Source organism: Podarcis liolepis (assembly GCF_965112155.1).
Source record: "Podarcis liolepis genome assembly, chromosome: 3".
NCBI classification, from domain to species: domain Eukaryota; kingdom Metazoa; phylum Chordata; class Lepidosauria; order Squamata; family Lacertidae; genus Podarcis; species Podarcis liolepis.
In genome coordinates, this window is record NC_139557.1 from 10255191 (window position 1) to 10263547 (window position 8357).

Below are 8357 nucleotides of genomic sequence, written 5' to 3' on the forward strand. Positions count from 1 at the left end.
CCGGGGTCACAACTTCAGCAAAAATCTGAAATTATCCAATTCACTCAAAAGTGCTGCCAAATTGTTGCAAATTCACCCCTGAAAGGTTTGGTGGTGGAAATAGAAGGCTTTTTATAATAGGACAAGAAATCAGCCTTCGACAACTTAACCTGTGAAAAAAAATTTTTCTAAGCCCCGGGGTCAGAACTTCAGCAAAAATCTGAAATTCTCCAATTCACTCAAAAATGCTGCCAAACTGTTGCAAATTCACCCCTGAAAGGTTTGGTGGTGGACATAGAAGGCTTTTTATCATAGGAGAAGAAATCAGCCTTCGACAACTTAACCTGTGAAAAAAAAAATTTCTAAGGCTCGGGGTCACAAATTCAGCAAAAATCTGCAATTCTCCAATTCACTCAAAAATGCTGCCAAACTGTTGCAAATTCACCCCTGAAAGGTTTGGTGGTGGAAATAGAAGGCTTTTTATCATAGGACAAGAAATCAGCCTTCGACAACTTAACCTGTGGGAAAAAAAAATTCTAAGCCCCGGGGTCACAACTTCAGCGAAAATCTGAAATTCTCCAATTCACTCAAAAATGCTGCCAAACTGTTGCAAATTCACCCCTGAAAGGTTTCGTGGTGGAAATAGAAGGCTTTTTATCATAGGAGAAGAAATCAGCCTTCGACAACTTAACCTGTGAAAAAAAAATTTTCTAAGGCTCGGGGTCACAACTTCAGCAAAAATCTGCAATTCTCCAATTCACTCAAAAATGCTGCCAAACTGTTGCAAATTCACCCCTGAAAGGTTTCGTGGTGGAAATAGAAGGCTTTTTATCATAGGACAAGAAATCAGCCTTCGACAACTTAACCTGTGAAAAAAAAAAAATTCTAAGCCCCGGGGTCACAACTTCAGCAAAAATCTGAAATTCTCCAATTCACTCATAAATGCTGCCAAACTGTTGCAAATTCACCCCTGAAAGGTTTGGTGGTGGAAATAGAAGGCTTTTTATCATAGGACAAGAAATCAGCCTTCGACAACTTAACCTGTGAAAAAAAAAATTTCTAAGCCCCGGGGTCACAACTTCAGCAAAAATCTGAAATTCTCCAATTCACTCAAAAATGCTGCCAAACTGTTGCAAATTCACCCCTGAAAGGTTTGGTGGTGGAAATAGAAGGCTTTTATCATAGGACAAGAAATCAGCCTTCGACAACTTAACCTGTGGGGAAAAAAAATTCTAAGCCCCGGGGTCACAACTTCAGCAAAAATCTGAAATTCTCCAATTCACTCAAAAATGCTGCCAAACTGTTGCAAATTCACCCCTGAAAGGTTTGGTGGTGGACATAGAAGGCTTTTTATCATAGGACAAGAAATCAGCCTTCAACAACTTAACCTGTGAAAAAAAAATTTCTAAGCCCCGGGGTCACAACTTCAGCAAAAATCTGAAATTATCCAATTCACTCAAAAGTGCTGCCAAATTGTTGCAAATTCACCCCTGAAAGGTTTGGTGGTGAAAATAGAAGGCTTTTTATAATAGGACAAGAAATCAGCCTTCGACAACTTAACCTGTGAAAAAATTTTTTTCTAAGCCCCGGGGTCAGAACTTCAGCAAAAATCTGAAATTCTCCAATTCACTCAAAAATGCTGCCAAACTGTTGCAAATTCACCCCTGAAAGGTTTGGTGGTGGACATAGAAGGCTTTTTATCATAGGAGAAGAAATCAGCCTTCGACAACTTAACCTGTGAAAAAAAAATTTCTAAGCCCCGGGGTCACAACTTCAGCAAAAATCTGAAATTCTCCAATTCACTCAAAAGTGCTGCCAAATTGTTGCAAATTCACCCCTGAAAGGTTTGGTGGTGGAAATAGAAGGCTTTTTATAATAGGACAAGAAATCAGCCTTCGACAACTTAACCTGTGAAAAAAATTTTTTCTAAGCCCCGGGGTCAGAACTTCAGCAAAAATCTGAAATTCTCCAATTCACTCAAAAATGCTGCCAAACTGTTGCAAATTCACCCCTGAAAGGTTTGGTGGTGGACATAGAAGGCTTTTTATCATAGGAGAAGAAATCAGCCTTCGACAACTTAACCTGTGAAAAAAAATTTTTCTAAGGCTCGGGGTCACAACTTCAGCAAAAATCTGCAATTCTCCAATTCACTCAAAAATGCTGCCAAACTGTTGCAAATTCACCCCTGAAAGGTTTGGTGGTGGAAATAGAAGGCTTTTTATCATAGGACAAGAAATCAGCCTTCAACAACTTAACCTGTGGGAAAAAAAAATTCTAAGCCCCGGGGTCACAACTTCAGCGAAAATCTGCAATTCTCCAATTCACTCAAAAATGCTGCCAAACTGTTGCAAATTCACCCCTGAAAGGTTTCGTGGTGGAAATAGAAGGTTTTTTATCATAGGACAAGAAATCAGCCTTCGACAACTTAACCTGTGAAAAAAAAATATTTCTAAGCCCCGGGGTCACAACTTCAGCAAAAATCTGAAATTCTCCAATTCACTAATAAATGCTGCCAAACTGTTGCAAATTCACCCCTGAAAGGTTTGGTGGTGGAAATAGAAGGCTTTTATCATAGGACAAGAAATCAGCCTTCGACAACTTAACCTGTGGGGAAAAAAAATTCTAAGCCCCGGGGTCACAACTTCAGCAAAAATCTGAAATTCTCCAATTCACTCAAAAATGCTGCCAAACTGTTGCAAATTCACCCCTGAAAGGTTTGGTGGTGGACATAGAAGGCTTTTTATCATAGGACAAGAAATCAGCCTTCAACAACTTAACCTGTGAAAAAAAAATTTCTAAGCCCCGGGGTCACAACTTCAGCAAAAATCTGAAATTATCCAATTCACTCAAAAGTGCTGCCAAATTGTTGCAAATTCACCCCTGAAAGGTTTGGTGGTGGAAATAGAAGGCTTTTTATAATAGGACAAGAAATCAGCCTTCGACAACTTAACCTGTGAAAAATTTTTTTTCTAAGCCCCGGGGTCAGAACTTCAGCAAAAATCTGAAATTCTCCAATTCACTCAAAAATGCTGCCAAACTGTTGCAAATTCACCCCTGAAAGGTTTGGTGGTGGACATAGAAGGCTTTTTATCATAGGAGAAGAAATCAGCCTTCGACAACTTAACCTGTGAAAAAAAAATTTCTAAGCCCCGGGGTCACAACTTCAGCAAAAATCTGAAATTATCCAATTCACTCAAAAGTGCTGCCAAATTGTTGCAAATTCACCCCTGAAAGGTTTGGTGGTGGAAATAGAAGGCTTTTTATAATAGGACAAGAAATCAGCCTTCGACAACTTAACCTGTGAAAAAAAATTTTTCTAAGCCCCGGGGTCAGAACTTCAGCAAAAATCTGAAATTCTCCAATTCACTCAAAAATGCTGCCAAATTGTTGCAAATTCACCCCTGAAAGGTTTGGTGGTGGAAATAGAAGGCTTTTTATCATAGGACAAGAAATCAGCCTTCAACAACTTAACCTGTGGGGAAAAAAAATTCTAAGCCCCGGGGTCACAACTTCAGCAAAAATCTGAAATTCTCCAATTCACTCATAAATGCTGCCAAACTGTTGCAAATTCACCCCTGAAAGGTTTGGTGGTGGAAATAGAAGGCTTTTATCATAGGACAAGAAATCAGCCTTCGACAACTTAACCTGTGGGGAAAAAAAATTCTAAGCCCCGGGGTCACAACTTCAGCAAAAATCTGAAATTCTCCAATTCACTCAAAAATGCTGCCAAACTGTTGCAAATTCACCCCTGAAAGGTTTGGTGGTGGACATAGAAGGCTTTTTATCATAGGACAAGAAATCAGCCTTCAACAACTTAACCTGTGAAAAAAAAATTTCTAAGCCCCGGGGTCACAACTTCAGCAAAAATCTGAAATTATCCAATTCACTCAAAAGTGCTGCCAAATTGTTGCAAATTCACCCCTGAAAGGTTTGGTGGTGGAAATAGAAGGCTTTTTATAATAGGACAAGAAATCAGCCTTCGACAACTTAACCTGTGAAAAAAATTTTTTCTAAGCCCCGGGGTCAGAACTTCAGCAAAAATCTGAAATTCTCCAATTCACTCAAAAATGCTGCCAAATTGTTGCAAATTCACCCCTGAAAGGTTTGGTGGTGGAAATAGAAGGCTTTTTATCATAGGACAAGAAATCAGCCTTCAACAACTTAACCTGTGGGGAAAAAAAATTCTAAGCCCCGGGGTCACAACTTCAGCAAAAATCTGAAATTCTCCAATTCACTCATAAATGCTGCCAAACTGTTGCAAATTGACCCCTGAAAGGTTTGGTGGTGGAAATAGAAGGCTTTTATCATAGGACAAGAAATCAGCCTTCGACAACTTAACCTGTGGGGAAAAAAAATTCTAAGCCCCGGGGTCACAACTTCAGCAAAAATCTGAAATTCTCCAATTCACTCAAAAATGCTGCCAAACTGTTGCAAATTCACCCCTGAAAGGTTTGGTGGTGGACATAGAAGGCTTTTTATCATAGGACAAGAAATCAGCCTTCAACAACTTAACCTGTGAAAAAATTTTTTCTAAGCCCCGGGGTCACAACTTCAGCAAAAATCTGAAATTATCCAATTCACTCAAAAGTGCTGCCAAATTGTTGCAAATTCACCCCTGAAAGGTTTGGTGGTGGAAATAGAAGGCTTTTTATAATAGGACAAGAAATCAGCCTTCGACAACTTAACCTGTGAAAAAAAATTTTTCTAAGCCCCGGGGTCAGAACTTCAGCAAAAATCTGAAATTCTCCAATTCACTCAAAAATGCTGCCAAACTGTTGCAAATTCACCCCTGAAAGGTTTGGTGGTGGACATAGAAGGCTTTTTATCATAGGAGAAGAAATCAGCCTTCGACAACTTAACCTGTGAAAAAAAAATTTTCTAAGGCTCGGGGTCACAACTTCAGCAAAAATCTGCAATTCTCCAATTCACTCAAAAATGCTGCCAAACTGTTGCAAATTCACCCCTGAAAGGTTTGGTGGTGGAAATAGAAGGCTTTTTATCATAGGACAAGAAATCAGCCTTCGACAACTTAACCTGTGGGAAAAAAAAATTCTAAGCCCCGGGGTCACAACTTCAGCGAAAATCTGAAATTCTCCAATGCACTCAAAAATGCTGCCAAACTGTTGCAAATTCACCCCTGAAAGGTTTCGTGGTGGAAATAGAAGGCTTTTTATCATAGGAGAAGAAATCAGCCTTCGACAACTTAACCTGTGAAAAAATTTTTTTCTAAGGCTCGGGGTCACAACTTCAGCAAAAATCTGCAATTCTCCAATTCACTCAAAAATGCTGCCAAACTGTTGCAAATTCACCCCTGAAAGGTTTCGTGGTGGAAATAGAAGGCTTTTTATCATAGGACAAGAAATCAGCCTTCGACAACTTAACCTGTGAAAAAAAAATTTTCTAAGCCCCGGGGTCAGAACTTCAGCAAAAATCTGAAATTCTCCAATTCACTCAAAAATGCTGCCAAACTGTTGCAAATTCACCCCTGAAAGGTTTGGTGGTGGTCATAGAAGGCTTTTTATCATAGGAGAAGAAATCAGCCTTCGACAACTTAACCTGTGAAAAAAAAATTTTCTAAGGCTCGGGGTCACAACTTCAGCAAAAATCTGCAATTCTCCAATTCACTCAAAAATGCTGCCAAACTGTTGCAAATTCACCCCTGAAAGGCTTGGTGGTGGAAATAGAAGGCTTTTTATCATAGGACAAGAAATCAGCCTTCGACAACTTAACCTGTGGGAAAAAAAAATTCTAAGCCCCGGGGTCACAACTTCAGCGAAAATCTGAAATTCTCCAATTCACTCAAAAATGCTGCCAAACTGTTGCAAATTCACCCCTGAAAGGTTTCGTGGTGGAAATAGAAGGCTTTTTATCATAGGAGAAGAAATCAGCCTTCGACAACTTAACCTGTGAAAAAAAAATTTTCTAAGGCTCGGGGTCACAACTTCAGCAAAAATCTGCAATTCTCCAATTCACTCAAAAATGCTGCCAAACTGTTGCAAATTCACCCCTGAAAGGTTTCGTGGTGGAAATAGAAGGCTTTTTATCATAGGACAAGAAATCAGCCTTCGACAACTTAACCTGTGAAAAAAAAAAAATTCTAAGCCCCGGGGTCACAACTTCAGCAAAAATCTGAAATTCTCCAATTCACTCATAAATGCTGCCAAACTGTTGCAAATTCACCCCTGAAAGGTTTGGTGGTGGAAATAGAAGGCTTTTATCATAGGACAAGAAATCAGCCTTCGACAACTTAACCTGTGGGGAAAAAAAATTCTAAGCCCCGGGGTCACAACTTCAGCAAAAATCTGAAATTCTCCAATTCACTCAAAAATGCTGCCAAACTGTTGCAAATTCACCCCTGAAAGGTTTGGTGGTGGACATAGAAGGCTTTTTATCATAGGAGAAGAAATCAGCCTTCGACAACTTAACCTGTGAAAAAAAAATTTCTAAGCCCCGGGGTCACAACTTCAGCAAAAATCTGAAATTATCCAATTCACTCAAAAGTGCTGCCAAATTGTTGCAAATTCACCCCTGAAAGGTTTGGTGGTGGAAATAGAAGCCTTTTTATAATAGGACAAGAAATCAGCCTTCGACAACTTAACCTGTGAAAAAAAAATTTTCTAAGCCCCGGGGTCAGAACTTCAGCAAAAATCTGAAATTCTCCAATTCACTCAAAAATGCTGCCAAACTGTTGCAAATTCACCCCTGAAAGGTTTGGTGGTGGACATAGAAGGCTTTTTATCATAGGAGAAGAAATCAGCCTTCGACAACTTAACCTGTGAAAAAAAAATTTTCTAAGGCTCGGGGTCACAACTTCAGCAAAAATCTGCAATTCTCCAATTCACTCAAAAATGCTGCCAAACTGTTGCAAATTCACCCCTGAAAGGTTTGGTGGTGGAAATAGAAGGCTTTTTATCATAGGACAAGAAATCAGCCTTCGACAACTTAACCTGTGGGAAAAAAAAATTCTAAGCCCCGGGGTCACAACTTCAGCGAAAATCTGAAATTCTCCAATTCACTCAAAAATGCTGCCAAACTGTTGCAAATTCACCCCTGAAAGGTTTCGTGGTGGAAATAGAAGGCTTTTTATCATAGGAGAAGAAATCAGCCTTCGACAACTTAACCTGTGAAAAAAAAAAATTCTAAGCCCCGGGGTCACAACTTCAGCAAAAATCTGAAATTATCCAATTCACTCAAAAGTGCTGCCAAACAGTTGCAAATTCACCCCTGTAAGGTTTCGTGGTGGAAAAAGAAGGCTTTTTATCATAGGACAAGAAATCAGCCTTCGACAACTTAACCTGTGAAAAAAAAATTTCTAAGCCCCGGGGTCACAACTTCAGCAAAAATCTGAAATTATCCAATTCACTCAAAAGTGCTGCCAAATTGTTGCAAATTCACCCCTGAAAGGTTTGGTGGTGGAAATAGAAGGCTTTTTATCATAGGACAAGAAATCAGCTTTCGACAACTTAACCTGTGGGGAAAAAAAATTCTAAGCCCCGGGGTCACAACTTCAGCAAAAATCTGAAATTCTCCAATTCACTCAAAAATGCTGCCAAACTGTTGCAAATTCACCCCTGAAAGGTTTGGTGGTGGAAATAGAAGGCTTTTATCATAGGACAAGAAATCAGCCTTCGACAACTTAACCTGTGGGGAAAAAAAATTCTAAGCCCCGGGGTCACAACTTCAGCAAAAATCTGAAATTCTCCAATTCACTCAAAAATGCTGCCAAACTGTTGCAAATTCACCCCTGAAAGGTTTGGTGGTGGACATAGAAGGCTTTTTATCATAGGACAAGAAATCAGCCTTCGACAACTTAACCTGTGAAAAAAAAATTTCTAAGCCCCGGGGTCACAACTTCAGCAAAAATCTGAAATTATCCAATTCACTCAAAAGTGCTGCCAAATTGTTGCAAATTCACCCCTGAAAGGTTTGGTGGTGGACATAGAAGGCTTTTTATCATAGGACAAGAAATCAGCCTTCGACAACTTAACCTGTGAAAAAAATTTTTTCTAAGCCCCAGGGTCAGAACTTCAGCAAAAATCTGAAATTCTCCAATTCACTCAAAAATGCTGCCAAACTGTTGCAAATTCACCCCTGAAAGGTTTGGTGGTGGAAATAGAAGGCTTTTTATCATAGGACAAGAAATCAGCCTTCAACAACTTAACCTGTGGGAAAAAAAAATTCTAAGCCCCGGGGTCACAACTTCAGCGAAAATCTGAAATTCTCCAATTCACTCAAAAATGCTGCCAAACTGTTGCAAATTCACCCCTGTAAGGTTTCGTGGTGGAAATAGAAGGCTTTTTATCATAGGAGAAGAAATCAGCCTTTGACAACTTAACCTGTGGGAAAAAAATTTCTAAGCCCCGGGGTCACAACTTCAG